General features: G+C 49.2%; 1 protein-coding gene across 23 annotated transcripts in view; it reads right to left on the reverse strand.

Annotated features, from left to right (window-relative positions):
• Positions 1 to 226: 226 nt before the first annotated feature.
• Positions 227 to 17,316, reverse strand: part of SNX19 (sorting nexin 19) — a 112,670-nt gene continuing 95,580 nt past the window's right edge. For 13 of the 23 annotated variants that reach the window (XM_065040455.1, XM_065040462.1, XM_065040458.1 and 10 more), the window contains 4 exons: positions 14,763 to 14,924; positions 13,881 to 14,018; positions 9,639 to 9,777; positions 227 to 5,144 (listed from right to left, as the gene is read on the reverse strand). The gene's annotated coding sequence lies outside the window, so the exon portion shown is untranslated. Of the gene's footprint in view, positions 5,227 to 6,418; positions 7,809 to 9,638; positions 9,778 to 12,200; positions 12,320 to 12,432; positions 12,769 to 12,797; positions 13,846 to 13,880; positions 14,019 to 14,762; positions 14,925 to 17,316 lie in introns of those variants that run through there. The other 10 variants (XM_065040464.1, XM_065040452.1, XM_065040466.1 and 7 more) reach the window with 9 other exon arrangements.

Genomic DNA, 17,316 nt, shown 5'->3' on the forward strand with positions numbered 1-17,316 from the left:
GAGACTAAAGGCCACATCTTCATCCATCTTTAGGTACGTCTGGTATTTAAGGGGAGGCAAAAATCTGGGCTTAGGGGTCGTACAGGATCAGCGCTGCCTTGATCACAGGATTCCCCAGGTGCCCATTGACCCCCTGGCTCCAGCACTTACTTTGGAGATGAGGAGATATTGGGCGGAAAAACAAACAGGGAGGAAAATGGGCACTGAAAGACAAGGAGAACCTGGCCTGCCTTTTATTTTTATTCGATTTTTTTTCAATCCCAAAGGCAGCAGAAAAAGGAGCGAGCGGAGAGAGAAGGAAACAAGGAGAAAGAAGCAAAACAAGGGAAACCTCAAGAGATATTTGTTAATGCAAAGCAGCTGTTACCCCACCTGAATCCTGGGTTTTCTGGCTTTTCCGCCACAGGTTTTTTTTTTGTGTAAAACCGTTTGAAATGTGTGTCTTTTTGAAAGAGAAAATCTTTGGCTCCTTCGCTTTTAAACTTATTTTTTCTTGCATTTAGGGAGGAGAATGGGAAGCAAAAAGACAACACGGATCCTCCTTACAGTCCTTAGGCCCAACAACATCTCGTGTTGCAGAGCGTAGGGGCTGAAAATGTCAATAAAGCAAAGGACACGGTGGGACAGATGGGGGATGCAATTCAAGCCCTGGGAAAAGGCCCTAAATTCTCCTTACAAATCCACATTTTGGAAGGATAAATCCTTTCCACAGTAGCCATGAGATGTTTCAGTGCCGCTGTTTGCTGGTGTTAAGGTGAAGCTCCTCTCTTGAGCCTTTAGCCTGTTGTTTTACCTCTTTTCCCGAGATTATCTTCAATTTCTGTGGGTGCCTCCTAAAAACAAAGTAAGTCCTGATGTACAAAAAAATATCATTCTCTTTTTCCTAAATGGAAAAATAAATCCAGTTTTGGTGCATCCCGAGACGCTGTGAAACTCTCACAGTCCTGCGGCGCCACATCTTCCCAACCAGGTCCTGGTTGTGCCTATGGAAACACTGCTGCTTTATGTTATATATACAAAGATATTGTGCTTCTCCAAGGAGAAATATTTGTGGTTGGCTCAAAATATTGTGAAAAACAAGGCAAAGAATGTGGCAAAATGAGGGAAAGGGAGGAGCGGGGCTGTCACAGGTGGGGAGATGCTCCTTTCTCTGCCTTCTGCTGGATTTTCTTTGCTAAAGCAACACGGGCAGCTGCTCACAGCCCACATCTGTCGCGAGTTTGGGCTCCCTGAGCCCACATCTGGATGCAGCACTTATTTCTAAGGCATTTACACATCTCGCCGATGAGATATCCCGTATTTTTGCTTCCCGGAGCAGTGGATTTGTGTGCTTTTCCCCCCTAATCTCTCATCTCTGAACTCTCGGGAGCCGATAATTAAAAACTTCCCTCTCTTTTCCAGATTAAGAAGCGCTCCTCGAGGAAGCCGACAGCCGCAACGAAACCATTCACTAAGATAACATTATTTCAGGGTTGTGGCTTCTTTCCTACACGCTCCTTCCTCAGGGATGCTCCAGGCTGCAGCGCTGCCTCCTGCATCCTTCGCCTTTCCTTCCTCGCCTGCTGCGGATTGAAACCTCTTCCTTTTCACCCTCTTGGCACATCCCTGCCGGCTAAACACGAACATCTGCTGGGATTAAACGGGTTAGCCGGGAGTGTTTGCGATCTGCGCTTCCATGTTTACTCATATCGGGCTTGTTTAAAGCCCATTTGACAGGAAAATGGATGCGCGCGGTTTGGTGATGACTCAGGGCGATCTGGCTTCTCCTCTCCCCCGTTGTCCTGTTTCAGGACAGCAAACCTGTCCATAAATCCTCCTGGATGCCACTGTTCCCCTAAAAAGGTGAAAACGAGGGTGTGGGAGAGAAGCAGGAGGGAAAGAAATACTCACAGAGACCCGCTGGATGTGCAACCACAAATTGGGACACTTTGAGCTTTCAGCAACTGCTAAAGGATTAGGGGAGCACAATAGATGCGCCTTATCCCAAATTGTGCAAATCACATCCCAACAAGCCCTACAAATGCCAAGGAAACACGACCTGCTTTCTTCGGAAATCCAAATATAACAAACAGCCTGAGAAAGGGGCCACTCGGCAGATGGGATTTGGACCTTTTTGGGAAGCTTTCTGTTTCAGCCACTGGGAATCCAGGCTGGGAAGCTGATCCCTGCGGCTGCAAAGCTGCAAACCCAGGAGGTTTGGGTAGCTTGGGAAACACAGAGTTACGCCTTGCCCGGGACCTTGGACGTGAGCCCAGCTCTCATCTCCCTTCATTTAAGCCGTGCCACTAAGTGCCTTCCCCAGCTTGTGCCTTTAGACCTTGCCCTGCTAAGCCCAGCTCTGCGAGGCCAACCCAAGTCACACAGATGGGAGCTGGACAGATTAAACAGCCCCAGCCATACAGAAAAAGGCACTTTCTGTCCCAAAGCCACGTCCTTTGGGCCTTTGCTCCTCCAAAGGACTCTTGCATCCAAGCCATTGTCATATCTTCTCTCATCAAAAGCTTTTCCTGGCACTCGGTGGCTTCCTCCGGCCTTTTCTGGATGTCCCCGCTCCTGGGGACATCTTGCACTCATCAGCACAACCCCCGCCCTCCCATCGTTGCACAACGTGGGTCGAACGGCAGGACCTGGGAACGGGACGGCATTTTGGGCCGATCTGTTCCGAATAATCCTCCCGGGCAACGTGTTTATCTCCTTTATGGTCCCTTGTGTAATTTCTATAAAACCAGGGCAGCAAAGTGCAGAGAAATGCTGTGGCTGCTCGGATTTCCCCAAATGTCAACATCTTGACTAGGGGCAAAAAGAAAAGGGTGAGACTTCCACCAATTTTAGGGAAATTTGGTGAAGACGGCAGAGATCTGCGATCAAAACTGGGTGGGATGGATTTTGGGCGGTGACAGCAGGAAGGCTGATGGGGAGGGGTGATGCTGAATCAAAGATCTCTGCTGGGGCTTCAAACCACAGAATTTATACGTCTTTATTTATTTTCCCCCTTCTGCTGTCTAAACCGACAGACCAGGTTGAAGGAGGGAAGCAGGGGTTGCATTGAGCGTCTAGTGGGTCCCAAACTCCCGCTGCGGGGTTGGATTGAGGTGCTAAAATAAAGGTGTAATTTTTGGTTGTGCTTTAAGCGTCTCTGGATGAGAGGAACGCGGGTCGCCCCTGTGGCAGTACCTTCCCAGGGCTTTGCTTTTCACTCTCGAGCACTTAATGGCTTGTGTTTATGAGAGCTAAAAATATTTACTCGGGGAAGAAGGGGCAGGGGAGAGGGGACATCGCTAGAAGACTCTCCAGGCCCTGTTTGGAAAGAGGCTTCTTTAAAAATAATGTGGTATTAATGATCAAAATAAAGCGCAACCAAACAACGACCCAGCGCTGAGCGGAACGAAATCTCTGCACAACCCTGAGCTGGGTGATGGAGACCAGGTCCTTGGAGTCCTTGCCCATGTTTCATGGTCTATGTTGTTATTTGAGCTTTCCACAGTGGTTCACCCAGCCTTTTACAAGCTCTGGTTTGGGTTTTTTTTACAAGCTTGCAGGTTTTACCCAGAGCATCTTCTGGGTGGAGGGAGATTTGGGGTGATCCCAGTGCAGCCAATGCTGGTAACTCTCCAGAGAAAAGGGCTCGGACCAAACCCAACTGGGGCTGCTGGAGAATAGCAGGAGGGATTTCGGCACGGTCTGGCTGCCGGCTGGCTGGGTTCTTGCTCCCGACTTGCACATTAGAAATATGAAGTGCTAATTCTCCTCTCCTTGGGGTTATCTGCATGGGCAGGGCACCCTACAGAAAAGGGGGGAGACCGAAAGCATGGCCAGTTCAGCTCTTATTGCTTTATTTTTAAAGGGCATTTTGTTTCCAGCAAGAAAAGGGACCAAACCAATGACGTCCATCGCCCTGTGAAAGGAACGCCTGTACCCCACTACCATAAGACCCTTTTTGTGTGTCTGAGCATCAGCGACATTGTATGGGTGCCACAATGTGCTGACGTACACAATCTGTGCATTGTGCGAGGCATTTCCAAGGGCGGGTCGGGGCCCGGTGGCAGCGCGACCCTCTCCGTTGGCATCAGCTCCTCGGCGTGATCAATGGGGTATTGTCTGCCGGGAGCACCAGGCAACATATAGCAGCTCGGAGAGACGACGGAGAGGTCAAGAATGTAAAGATGACCTACAAGTCATTCACTTGTGCTTTTTTACATTGTGTGTTTTGCTTCAAGTCCAGTACACCTCGCATTTAGGAGCTGCTAAGCAGCAATATTCAACACCAAAACCTGACAGGATGTAATGAAGGAGCTCAGCGTGCAAGAGATGGCAACAAGGACAGAGAGATGCCCCATTTTTTACAGCCAGAACCAGGAGAAATCGCTCCTGAAGTCCCACCTGAAAGCCAAACCTGTGACATGCCAAATGACTCCCTAAATGCCAGTGTTCATTCCCCAGTGATGCTGGGATTTGCTGTCGCGTGTTCACAGGCGAACAGATGTAAGAAGAGGTCCTTGCACAGGGTACAGTGGTGTTCGGGGGTGACAGGCTCCCTGGTGCCAGCAGGTTTCAGGGTAAGCGGTGACAGCAGCTGCATTTGTTGAATCTGGAGGTGTTTTGCAAGCCAGGAGCACTGCACACTCACCGGGAACCTCCCGCGAGGTTTAACGGGGACGGGGTTGGGTCCGGAAGGAATCTAAACGCCCACAGACCCTGTGAACATCTGGATGCAGACCTGAACTCCTCCCTGGTCCTCGGCCATGGCTGTGATCACATATTCTGGGAGAAATAAGCCTCAGATATCCTCGTGGCAGCTGAGGAACGGGCAGCTGGCACCTCCCATTGCATCTGGTCATGTGGGGAGGTAACGGCACCACCGAAGAGTACAACTTGATGCTTTTCTTGGCCTCCAAAAGAAGAAAACCTGGGTTGCTGAGGTTGATGAGATCCCCAGGACACTTACCATTGAGTCTGGGGGGAGTCTGATCAAAGGACGGGGTTTTCAGTAGATAACCAGGAGAAGAAGGAGGCAGCGTGGGTGCGGAGCGGCTCTCTGCTCCAATTCCTGCTTCGTCCACCCGGTGTGGTTTTCCCCCGCTTGAATTCCTCACATCTATTCGAGCCACATCTGACTTCTATCCCCGGCACATCTGGACGACTGGCTAGAGAAAACAAAAGTTGGGAGGACGGAGATAAGGTTTGTGATGTTGGAAATCTGCTTATCCCCTCAGTCCTGGGGGCTACCTGCAGCACAGAAGAAAACATCCATGAAAAATCACCGATTTCTCCAATATGCCCAGGAAAACCCTGCTTTCCTGCCTATCTCACAGCACACCGATGTTTGCAGACAAAATTTCCCTCCGTGCCCAGCACGGCCGATTGTTTTTGTGCGTCTCGGGCGGTGAAACCCTGCCATAAACAATGAGTCAGCTAATCCAAACCACACGGCCGTAAAACGCCCGAGGTCAACCCAGTGCACGGTCCCGATCTTGAAAAGCAGGATTGCATCTCGAGCAAAACCAAGAATAATCAGACACGAGCGGTCTCCGCTCCTTTGCCACTCTATCCTTCTTCCTTTGGGGGTTATTTCTCTCGTCATTTCACCAGGCTCCCATTTCTTTTGTTTCCCTATTCCTCACCTTTCTCCCTTCGAAAGATCTGGCTGGGATGTGCTTGCACGGATTAAAAACCCAAGCTCAGCCCGCTGCCAGCTCTGCCTTTGGCCTTATTGCTCTGGTTTCATGTTTGACTCGAATCCCACAATTTATCCGGCCAAACCGAATGGCTCAGCAACCTGCCAGAAACCTCAGCTTTTCCTAAGCCCTATTAAAGCGTTTCCTGCCTCCATCCCTGCACCTGCTGCCCATGGGGATGCTGGTCCCTCCAGGGGGGGACGGGATGTCCCCGGGGTGTCCCATGCCACCCTATCCCCAGGTTTAAGTTTAAAGGAGAAGGACTTATTATTAACAGTCTCTTCCTGCAACACCTGAGAGTTGTGAGATGCTCGCTCGAGGTTTAGTGATTCCAGTGGAACACCCAAGGCAGAAAAAGCAAATTATATGATGAGTTTTATCTTCCTGGGGTACTGAGAAATGTTATTTCCCCCACCCTGTATATTTTCTGAATAAACAAAACCCCAGGGATGCAAACAAGCAGCAAGATCAGGGTCTGAGGTGCTTGTGCCTCACTGCAATAAAAAGCTGCTTTCTTCATTAATGCCGCGATGTGTTTGAAATGAAGTTACCACGACGCAATAAACTGTGCCTCAGCTTGCTCTACTTGCAGTAGTACTTTTATTATTATTATTATTTAAAAATCCTCTTTCTGAAGAGCCTTTTGCAGGGGATGGACCACTTCATCCCTGCGAGGATGCTGCAAATTATTGAGCACCATCTGCTGGCACCTTATTTATTAACTCACTCATTTATTAACTCACCAATTCCGTGTATGCGACACGGGATGTCCTTTTCCTAATCAACTCAGCTCTACTTTGGGGAATTCAGAGCCTAAATTCATTAAATCGGTGGTGTCCTTCCCGAGCACAAGATGAAAACCAAGAGAGATTCTGCAGGATTCAGGACCCCAGTGGAAAAGGACATGAAGCCATTTCCTCCTGTATAAATCACGTCAATATTTTAGCTCGCTCTGAGGCCTAAACCGATGATTTCAGACTCAGATCTGCTGCTTGGTAATTCCTCCTGGCAACTGGCTCCATCAATCTCCGGCACAGGCACGTAACTCAAGCCTCTGACAAGTGCTGATTTACGGCTCGGGGTAGTAAATCAGCAGAAAATCATCACAGTATTTGCTTATTTTTTTCCAAGCGGAGCCTGGAAAGGTCCTGGGAGCCAGCGCAACAGTGTTCATGCTTATTTTGGGAGACAAAACGTGGAACGGGTATAAGGGAGGTGATGGGAGCACAGAGTGGACATATACAGTAATACTATAGGGATTTACGCATGGGGTCTGTGGTCATGGCTCCCTCAAATCCGGGAGCTGGTTCTCCAGAGGACGTGTAAACCCACGTGAGATCCAGCTCTTATTGCAGAGGAAGCGGAGGGCAACGATGCCCTTCAGATGAATTAATTGTATAATGTCTAATGATGATGCTGGAGCAGCGTCAATGAGCCAGGGTCTGCGTTTCCCAGCATGTATGTCTGTCCCGCGCACTGTTCTGCTGGCAGGAAGGGAATGTGACATTTTCATGACATCAAAGCCCCTCTTCCCAGCCTGGGCTGTGTGATCTGAGCCGAAGCGCAGCCTTAATCCATCATCCAAAAAAAGGGATGTTTGTATATTTGTGTAAAATGACAGACTGGAGAGACCCGAGGCTGGAAACCAGATGCTTTCCCAAGAAATTCAAAGGTCTAAAGGTTTAGAAACACAGGAACGCAAGAAAGACCCTGTGAAGAAAACATCATTGCGGCCACTGTCTTTAAAAACATTGCTCCTTGGCTTTCTGTGGGGCTGCTGGGCTGCGAATGGCAGCGTCTCCCTGAGCACCTTTGCGGAGGAGACATGGGGAGATGAGATGACATGACCAAGGTCACACAGTAAGTCAGTGTCGGAGTGGGAAGCAGCAGCTTGTGGCCCCTCTGGACTAAAGGACGTTCTTCCTTTTCAGTTCCCAACTGTTTCACTGTAAATAAGTCCTTAACGCAGCCAGTTAAAGCAGCGAGTCCAAAGAAAGTGCAGAAATCAACATCCGCCACCACTGAGAGCCCATTTGCTTTCCAAACAAAGATCCGTCAGGAAGGGGAGACATCGGAGGAAAAGGTTTGTTCCTGTAAACAGCCTCTTCATCGCACTGTCCCACCGGTTCCTCCCTGGGTGAAAGTAAAAGGCAAAGGCTCAAGGGCTGAAACCCATCCCAAAGCCCTATCAAGCTACAAAAGCACACGGTGATTTCGTTCCTGGCTTGGATTTGTGTATTTTTTAAAATTTAATTGTTTAGATTTGCTTATAAGCAGGAAAAGCTGATCTCACTATAGCTGAAAATTCCCCCGGGAGACCCGGAGCCATGAATCTGATGTCCAAAAAGATGGGCAGAGTCTGCGGTCCTCCCGCATGCCGCGGGCACGAGCCAAAGGCCTTCGCACCCTCTGCTAAAAATCACCCGAGGTGGATTAAAATCCATCTGTGTGTTCCTGCAGGGCCTTAAGAGACCTCAAAGAGCCCCTGGGAGGAGAGGGGTGTCCCCATTTCCATCCCCGATTTCCATCCAAAGCCCACGCAAAGAATCCTGTTTCATTGATTACACCGTGATTAGCCACGTGTACAACGGGGTTGACCACTGGTATGTGTGGCAGTGCCAGAAGTAAATGAAACTCTTCCCTTAGTGGGGGAAAAAAGGGTCAGTTGCTTTTGGCTGCAAAATTTGCCAATTTTTCATGATTTTTTTGCTTTTTTCCTTGGAAAACGCCCCCGCGTTTTGATTCAAAGAAAAATTAAGCCCACGCTTTTTGATTGTGCAAGGAGAAAAGAATACATTAAAAAATCATTTATATTTTTGAAAGCCGCATAATTTTAGCCAAAGATGGGGAACGGAATTTGAACAGGATCCACGGCCATTGGAAAGCCTTGAGAGGATTTCGAAGAGTCTGCTGACAAGGGAGTATTCGGCTGTTGACACCTTGGAGATGCAACAAGTTGAGCTCACAGCTCCAACATGAATAAGCAGCGGGGAGGACGACAGGCAGCGATAGGTGCTGGAAAAGCACAGATCCAGAACATAATCCTGGTGTGCTGGGATCTGGGGGGTTTCTGCCTTATCCTGAGCTTGCAGGCTGCTGAAAATAAAGGTTGGAAGGGGTGGTGGCGGAAAAAGAGCATAGAAGATAAAAGGATAGAAAGAAACACTGTTTTTTACAATTTAATTTCCTTCTTTGAGTAGGAGCTGCTCTAATAATATGCACAAGGAGTGAATAATACTTTCAAATATTCCCAGAGAATGAATAATATGTAATAATATTCACAGAGCATTTATTTGACTAATTTCCCCCAGTGTTTTTGGACCAAGATCTAACAGCCTTGGGTCTTGAAGGGGAGATTTTCCTTTGACTTCCTTGGGTTTGGATCAGGCCCCAAAACCCAATGAACCCGTGTTCAAGGCGGCATCACCAAAGGGTCACCCAATATACCTCCTGTAAACGCTTGGGTCGCTTTTCCCTGCCGATCCGCAAATCAATTATCTGCCAATAAACTCAAACAGAAGCGGTTTGGCCAGATGTTCCACAAGGGCCTCAGGGAGTTGTGGCGCAAAAAGGGTAAATGGGGGGGGGGAAGGGAAAAAATAAAGTATATTAACATCCCAACCTTGTTTGCCTATGTCAGGCTCCACTCAGTGGCCACAGCAGCTGTGCCCGTGTTACAGAGCGAGGTGCAACGCCAGAAGCGGGATATGGGAAAAGACTGTTTGCAAACACAGCTGGATTAAACCTTTATTCCTTTTAAAATTACATTTTAATGCGTTGGCTGCTCTGGAAATATCAGCAGGATGCGCTGGGGCTGAACAGGTTTGGGGTGAGTGTCCCCAGGGCACCTTGTCAACCCTGTCCAGAGTGGCCAGGATGACCTTGGGATATCTCTGTCCTCCCCAGCCCACCCGTCCCCATCCCCCTGTTATTTCCAAGCCACTTTTGGCAGCACCCAGTTACCTCTGACTGCTGCAGCTCCCCATTCCGGTGCTGTTGGGGGTCACCAAAGGGTTTGCTCCTCTTCCAAAAACATGCAGCCACCTCTCGGAGCGTTTGGTGTCCTCGGGGCTTCCCCAGTTGAAGAATCGCCGTGGATTAACTATAAATTAAAAGATTTGGTTACTTTGACAGCATAAATTAGGGTGAAATGCGTGCGATTCACGCTGCCACCACAGAGTCAGGAGGTGACACATTGGTCCAAGATGCCACCCAGACCCACAAACCTCAGCGTGTGTCTCAGAGGGGACACAGGTAAACCCGGAGAAAGTGGAGATTTACAGATAAAGCAGAAGGACCTTTTGTTTAGTTTTGTTTTCTCAGCTGGAAAGAGAAAGAGAAGAGAACGTTCCTGCAGAGGAAACACCGTATTTACTTCTTTTCTGTTGTTTTTCCTTTTTTATTGTGGTTGAGCTGAACTGCACCGAGTCACTTGGGCTCTCTCGAACGCAGGATTTTCTCACTTTCCGGTAAACTGCGGTTACCATGGAGAGCGCTGGGACAAGCCAAATGCAAAACATTGGAAACTACACCCAAACTCACCGCAGCCATATCAAACAGTTAATTAGAAAGACCGTCCATGTGTTTCCCATTCCCTGGAATGGTTTGAATCAATCGCCCCATGATTTATCACCTGTTTTCTGTGCGAATGGTTCAGCTCTGCTCTCGTGCATGTGTTGGGAAGGGGATTTGTGCTGTGCGGTGAAGGAGGGATGGGAGATATTAAGGACTTTTGTTTAAAAAAAACCCAACGTAATCATCAAATAACCAATTCTGCCCCTTCCCCCAGTATAAATCTCCCACTGGAATGATATGCTTTGGATCTTAAGATTTCTCGCCCTTGGCAAGCGGGGGAAAAGGAGAGATGGCTTTTGCCTTGCTTTGAGTTTGGAGAGTGGCGGATCACAGCGTGCCTGGCCCTTCCCGGGCCGTGTCCGATGGAAACTCAGCCCAGTGCGTTTCCCCATGGCTTTGTCCTTTCCCATGTGAAGTCGGGAGGGTCGGTGGGAAACAAGGAAAGGAGGAGAGAGGGAGAAGAAGAAGAAATCCAAACTGCCCACGAGCTTTCCTCTTGCTGTGTGAGGTTGTCCCTCCCCTAAGTGATAACACAGCGTCGGTGACACATTTTGTGGCTGGAAAGTCGCTTGGAGCTGGTCCTGGCTTCTAGGTGAGGGGCAAAGTCTGTTTGTCTGTCCAGAGACACGGCTCTTCTCCAGCTGATGGCTTTGAATCCTCCTCCACAGGTTTGCATCTCCTCTGAGTGATGCCCCTTTGCTGGCTGGGTGTCCCATCGCCACCATGGCAAGTGGGTGAGAGCAACAGGTTGATGGGAAAACACCTGGAAAATTCATTCCTGAGCTTGCTGCTTTCGCTAAAATACATCACACCTCACTCTCGGTGCTGCAAAGCTGGGCTGGTTCCATCCAAAAACCGCCCAAGATGTCTTTTGGAGGCGATCTTTCTGTGTTCTTGCTCTTTCCTAAGCAAACCGAGCTGGTTTTATCTCTGCCATCTCCTGAGCTGCCAAGAGGCGCCTTCGCGGTGGATCCGCGAGCCGGGATCATCCCAGATGGACACGGCATTATCAGAGTCGACTCTTCTCCCGCACCCGCGCTCCGGTGGAGCCTCCTGGCCAGGGTGTGTGGGGCCGATTGGAAATCCTGCACATTTATCTAACCCATCCCCCGAAGCAGCTGTTGGCCTGAAAGGTGGCTGCTCCTCGCACGAGCCGCATTCCACCTTTCCTGCCAAGACCAGGGAGGGGAAAAGAAAAAGGGAATAAAAAGTTGCTTTCCTATCATTAGCAGATGATTGAAAAACCTTGCGGCTCCCTCAGCCAAGTGGGAGAGAGACCAGCACCTTCTTGAGAGACCCAAAAGGGTTTGCCTGGGGGGCTCGGGTCGCACCTAATGGGGCTGGGATTGATTTGTGGGGGATTTTACAGAGGAGAATGAGAGAAAGAAAATCTCCATTCGAGGGGAAACTGAGGCAGTGACAAGCAAACAGAAAGAGAGCAGAAGTGCATCAAAATTGTTGTTTATCCACACCGTTCCCACACTGAACATATAATGCGTGTACTGGCTCAGCCTGAACTAAATTTACCTCCTAATTGCTCCTGTTGCAGCCAAGTCTCACTTCTGCCCTGACCTTGGCCATGTAAATGCTGCGAAATCCCTGTCTGGCACACAGGGGTGTTTGCCCCATCTCTTCAGATCCTGCAGAATTCTTGAGGTTGTCTTCTTTGAAACAAAAGGGCAGGTCTGTGCCTCAGTTTCCCCACAAAGGAAATAGCTGGTGGCAGGGGATGCGCGGAAGGTGTGAAGCAACGACCCCCGTACCATGAAAAGGCTGAAAGACCTGGAGGGACAGTTGCTGGCAAGTTGCTGTTTTTATCGCAATCTGCAGGAAGGAAACTGGCGTCAAGCTGTAGGAAAATAAGACAAATTTCCCAGGGATTTCCCCAGCGTGACAGCCCCGCATCGGGGCTGAGATCCTGCTTGCAGACGGGATGGTTTTGGTACAAACCTGCTGGATTTCGCTAATACTTCTTGAGCTGGAGGTACTTCTTGACGCCCCGCTCCCGGCTTTGCTCTCCCTGGGAAGCTTTTTGTGCTGGATTTTGTCTCAGCTTTGAAGCAGCGACCCTGCGAAACCGCAAAGAAACCACCGACGCCTCATTTTGGGGCTGTGGGATGCTCCCCCCAGCCTCAGGCTGTCAGCAAGAGCCAGCTCCACTCTCCTTACAATGAAAATGTACCTGGTTTTTACAGCTGCTCGTGGGAAGTTTCTCAGCAAAGCTGAGCAAAGAGCAGGTGGTTCCATCGGGGAAAAGGAGGAGAGGGGCTCTGCTGAAGGGCCCAAAACCTCCCAGCAGGAGGGAAGAAAAGGTTTGCAAGGCGAGAAGGGAACGAAGCTTAAAAAGTGGAGTGACCTCTGCAAAGCGCCCCGAGGAGAAGCAGCTTGGAAAGGAGGATCCGCAGCTACAGATGTGTGAGTGGCGGCTCCAGGAGAACTCAGCTGGGATCCGGAGCAAATGGGCGGCTTTTCATCGGCGCATATGCTCCCCTTCCACGACAGCTCCTCTTCAAACGCTCTGCTCGGACAGATTAAAAACCATCCCTCCTCTCTTTTGTTTTCCAAACCCAGAATCACCGTTTGGGTCGTTTTCCCTTCAAAAACGTGGCCGCGAAGCACTTCAACATTTAGAGGACTCTTTCCCCAAACTGGGGAGGGATGAAATTTTGCATCAGGCTGCATTAAATTCCTTTGGTCTTACCCATTTCAGTGAGCAGGTCTCGTAGGACTCTGCCAGCGCCACATAAATCAAAGACAAATTGGAGCTGCCAAAACGAGAAGCCTACACACATCCCAGGGGCTTGCAGGGGTTGGGAACGGGGTGTTTGTCACCCCTGCAACCTGCATGAAATAATGAATATAGAGGAGTAGAGCCAGAATTTGCTTTGCATTATACAAGGGCAAAAAATCCCCTTGTTTAGAAACCTTCTGGCCTAAACCAGCTTGATGTGCAGGTCCCGGTGTGACACACGGATGCTCTGCACAGATATGAGGGATGGCAGTGGGTGTTACTGCCCAAAATGTGTGTGCTGGGAGATCCTTGTGGTCTCAGGCTCTGAAATAAGGATAACAATCTGAAACAAGGATAATCAGCCAGGTAAGTGCAGGGCAGACGACATCCCTGCACAATCTGGCCCTTGGCGAAAAGCAGGATGCAAATTTCTGTGTCCAGAGTCTCGCTTAAACTGCCTTTTCATTTATCAGGGAGACACTGTGGTTTTTGCATTTTATTATATTTAATGGGGTATTATTTTTTGCCTCGCTGGCTGTTTGTTTGAGAAATTTCTCCCTGGGGAGTTTCTTTTGATCGCTCGGTTGCCAGACAGAATGACATCAGACAGACGCTCCGAGGAATGATAAAAAGGCAGAGCCTTATTTCTTCATAACAGTCTCTGGCAAAACACAGAGCGAAGTTAAACACGCTGGAGAGCACCAGGCCCTGATTTTACTGATTTTACAGCAGCCACTGGGACCGACCCTCCCAAAATGGTACCGGTTTAAGAAGATCTGAGCCGCTATTTACAGAGGGGAAATCCTGTGCCTTGAGCATCCTTCAGCCTCATTTTTCCAGCCTGGTTCACGCCAGCGTATGAGTCTGTATTGAGGTATAACACACAAGACACTGCTTACCTGTTTATTTTGAATACTTCTTTTCTCTGGAGACGTGCCCGCAGGTCTCTGCGCTGCTTGGGGTGTCTCGTACCTCCCGAGTCCAGGATTTCACAGCATTTCTGTCAATTCCTGCCATTCTCTTCCTCATACCAGCATCTGAAAACAAGAGTTTAATGAAATGGTCAGATACTCCCTTTTGGAGATGGGCAGAAGACCAGGAAATAAGTGATTAAAAGTTCACTGTTGTCTGAATACCCAATTACAGACGTTGCAAAAATCTTGAGGTTCCCAGTTAGAGCCCCTGCAAAATTTGAAACTAAACTAAAAGCCATCTAAAGCTGTAGTTACATCTGGCTTTCAGTTTCTTCTCACTGCTTTCTCTTTTCAAGTTGCTCATAAATTCTTTGGATAAAATTCCTTTTGGGCTAAAGTTTCTATGTTTGGACATTCCTCAAAAGTACATTGCAAAAAAAAAAAGAAAAAGAGAGAAAAAGGGGTCTGGCAATTCACATATTTTGTCATGCACAAATCCTGTCCTCCTAATTTTCCCAAATCCCACTGCGCTGGCCTGGGGATGTGGATGAGAACTCGAATCTCCTCCATCCCAGCCCCTTCCCCCTGGCACTTTTGCAGAGAAACAGGCCAGATTATTTTCTTTGCAGCTCCTCTCCCACGGTCGTTCCCCGCTCTGCTGCTCCTCGGGCTGCACCGCAGGGCCAGGCAGACACGGGGCTGCAGGGGCCAGAGCCTGCAACAGTTTTGTGAGAGCAACAGCTGGGAAAAAACCTCAACCTGAACTCCCGTAATCATACATAGTCCCTAACAAACATGTATTCCCCAATTAATACCCCGCTTATTGACAACATGCAAAAGATGGCACGTGAAAATGCTAAAACTCACTGTCCGCTATGCGTTGAGGAGGGATTTGTGCTCTCACCACGTAAGACGAGGCTGAGATGGTTTCAGGTAAAGATGAGTCTTGTGCGAGCATCACCTGGGTACATCACAGATCTTCCCCACCTCTTTGCTTCCTTGCTGTGCTCTTATCGACATGGGGGACTCCTGAAAATAACCAGAAAATAATTAACTCAGATATACACAGTGGGGTTCGTGGGACTCTTCTGTTTTCTGCTTTTATTTGTGTTGATGCGTTTCTCCAGGCTGAATTCCCACTTTTCTAGTCAAGCCTGCAGAACATGGACACCCCAGCTTTATGTCTAACACACAAATACAGAACTTGAATAAGAAAATCTACCAAAAACTTAGTCCTTGTGGATTTATTTGATCAAATTGATCTTGCAGTTTCTTCGAGGGCACCTGTTAGAACTCAAGACCAGTGATATGAATCAGGATTTCTGCAGCTGACAGCAAGTTTGGGAAGGGTTTTGCTTCACTTCAATGGCTTTTCCTCACCTGCAGACGCCTTAAAGAAGCTTAAAAATTGCGGGTTTGTCTCCAAGCTTTGGAGACAGGGCAGGAACCGCTTTAACCCTCCAAAGATGCTCTCAGAGGAGGGACCCACATCCAGAACTGTCCTTAATACAGCACTTGTCTGGCTTGGCCCCTTCCAAGCCTTTCAAATTGAACACAAACACAGTTTTAACGCCACCCACGAGCACATGAAGATGTCTTGACCCTGCAGGGTTAATAAATCTGACCAAAAACACACAAAGGGGAGAAAAAAACCACAAGGGCACCTCAGTCCCAATGCCCAGTATCACATCCCCTGCTGCTCAAAACCATCCGGCTCCAGCAGAGATGGACCCTGATCTAGAGGCAACTGTGAAACAGATGATCTGGAGAGATCCTGGAAAAGCTGGTGGGGTTGGAGATGTCCCTGGAAGAAGTGGTTTGGGGTGGGGAAGGGCAGAGGGAGGGTGGGATGGCAAAGGCTCCTTCCAGGGAAGAGCCAGATGAGATTATGACATGTAGCTCGTTGTAATTTCCGAAGAAAAGGGGCCTGTGGAGGCCGGGTGAGAAACGGACCTTGCTGGATGGCTGTAATCCAGACAACACATGGACACTCTCCTTGCCTGTGCGAACACCCTCTGCTTTCTCCCCTCCTGCTCCTGGTTTTCCAAAAAGGTGGAAAATACCCAGCTCTGCCTGCTCTGGTGCTCGACACCTCGTGAGAATGGAGTCACTGGCCATCAGCTGGAAGAAACAGCCTCCCGAGAGCCGACCTTGCATCCCCCAGCCCCAAAGAGCCGGGCGAGCAAACACGTGCCCCTGAAATCCTCGATTCCTGGAGCCGGCGTTGCCCGGAAACATTGCCCAAGAGTTTGGCTATTAATAACTGCAGCAATAATGCTTAACACATGGACGGTGCCTTTTGCCGTCCAGCTGCCTTTCCTGCATTAACCACCTAATCAACTGATAAGGGAAGAAAGCGGGGAACAGCTTTTCCAGTCGAAGCCACAAAGCCAGACAAAGGACGCAGGATCCGTTTCCCCAAAACTTCACACTGGCTCTTTTTCCTCTTGCCAAAACAAGCAAACAAACAAAAAACATTTGAAAGTTCAGCGTGGCTTTTTTGTGGGACTAGAAGCCATGGGGATGATGCTAATTTTACAAGCCAACTGTGGGATCGCTTTGCTGGAGCGTTGGCTCTGACAGAGAACCACTGGGGACAACACGGGTGACAGGACACAGAACAATGGCCCGGGACGGAGCTCCAGGGTTTTGATAGCGGCTGAAATCGGGAATCAGCAACGCTCTTTCCCCCAGAGGTTACTGTGGCACAAATTAAAGGAGGACTAAAGTTCGCAGAAAATAATGAGCCAGCATTGCACAATGCTGGCAAAAGGTCTCCTTTCGTGGAGAACGCTTTGAGGACGTGTTTTAAGTTATATTTTCCTCCTGCTGTGCCACCCTGATGGCCTCCAGCAGGCCCAGGTGGATCTGCTGACCGTCCCAACAGCAGCCCTGCGGTTTGTAACTGCGAAGGGACAAGGCTTTGCTTCTCCAACAGCTCTCGCTGTCATAACCTGCCCTGGGAACATGCACTCATGGACCTAATGACCCATGAGCGCTTGGCACTGAGTCCCCATCCTGGACTCATGCCACTTCTCCAAAGACCATGGTACCTATTTGTTGAGCCAAAACCATCTCAAATCCATCCTGTTGCTGCTAAGGAGGATTTAGGCTTCAGCTACCAGAGAGACCACTGAGCATCCTCTGAGCTGCTGGTGCCTTCCAGCCCCTTGCGGGGGGATGTAGAGCCGGTGTTTCCACACTGAGAACCTCCTGATTTGTGGTGGGTCACTAGACCGTGCAAAACAAAGCCCTGAGAGAGCACTGGGCCCTGGGTGGCTTCGAAGAAGAAGGACCTGGGCTTTACAGTTTTTTCTCCTTTACAGTTTCTTCTCTATCCTGCCCTCAAATCTGTGCAGGCCCCCAAAACCATCCCACACCGCCACATGTGCAGCTGGGAGCTGCTGGCTCCACGTGAGAT

This window comes from Columba livia, chromosome 24, assembly GCF_036013475.1.
Source record: "Columba livia isolate bColLiv1 breed racing homer chromosome 24, bColLiv1.pat.W.v2, whole genome shotgun sequence".
Taxonomy (NCBI): domain Eukaryota; kingdom Metazoa; phylum Chordata; class Aves; order Columbiformes; family Columbidae; genus Columba; species Columba livia.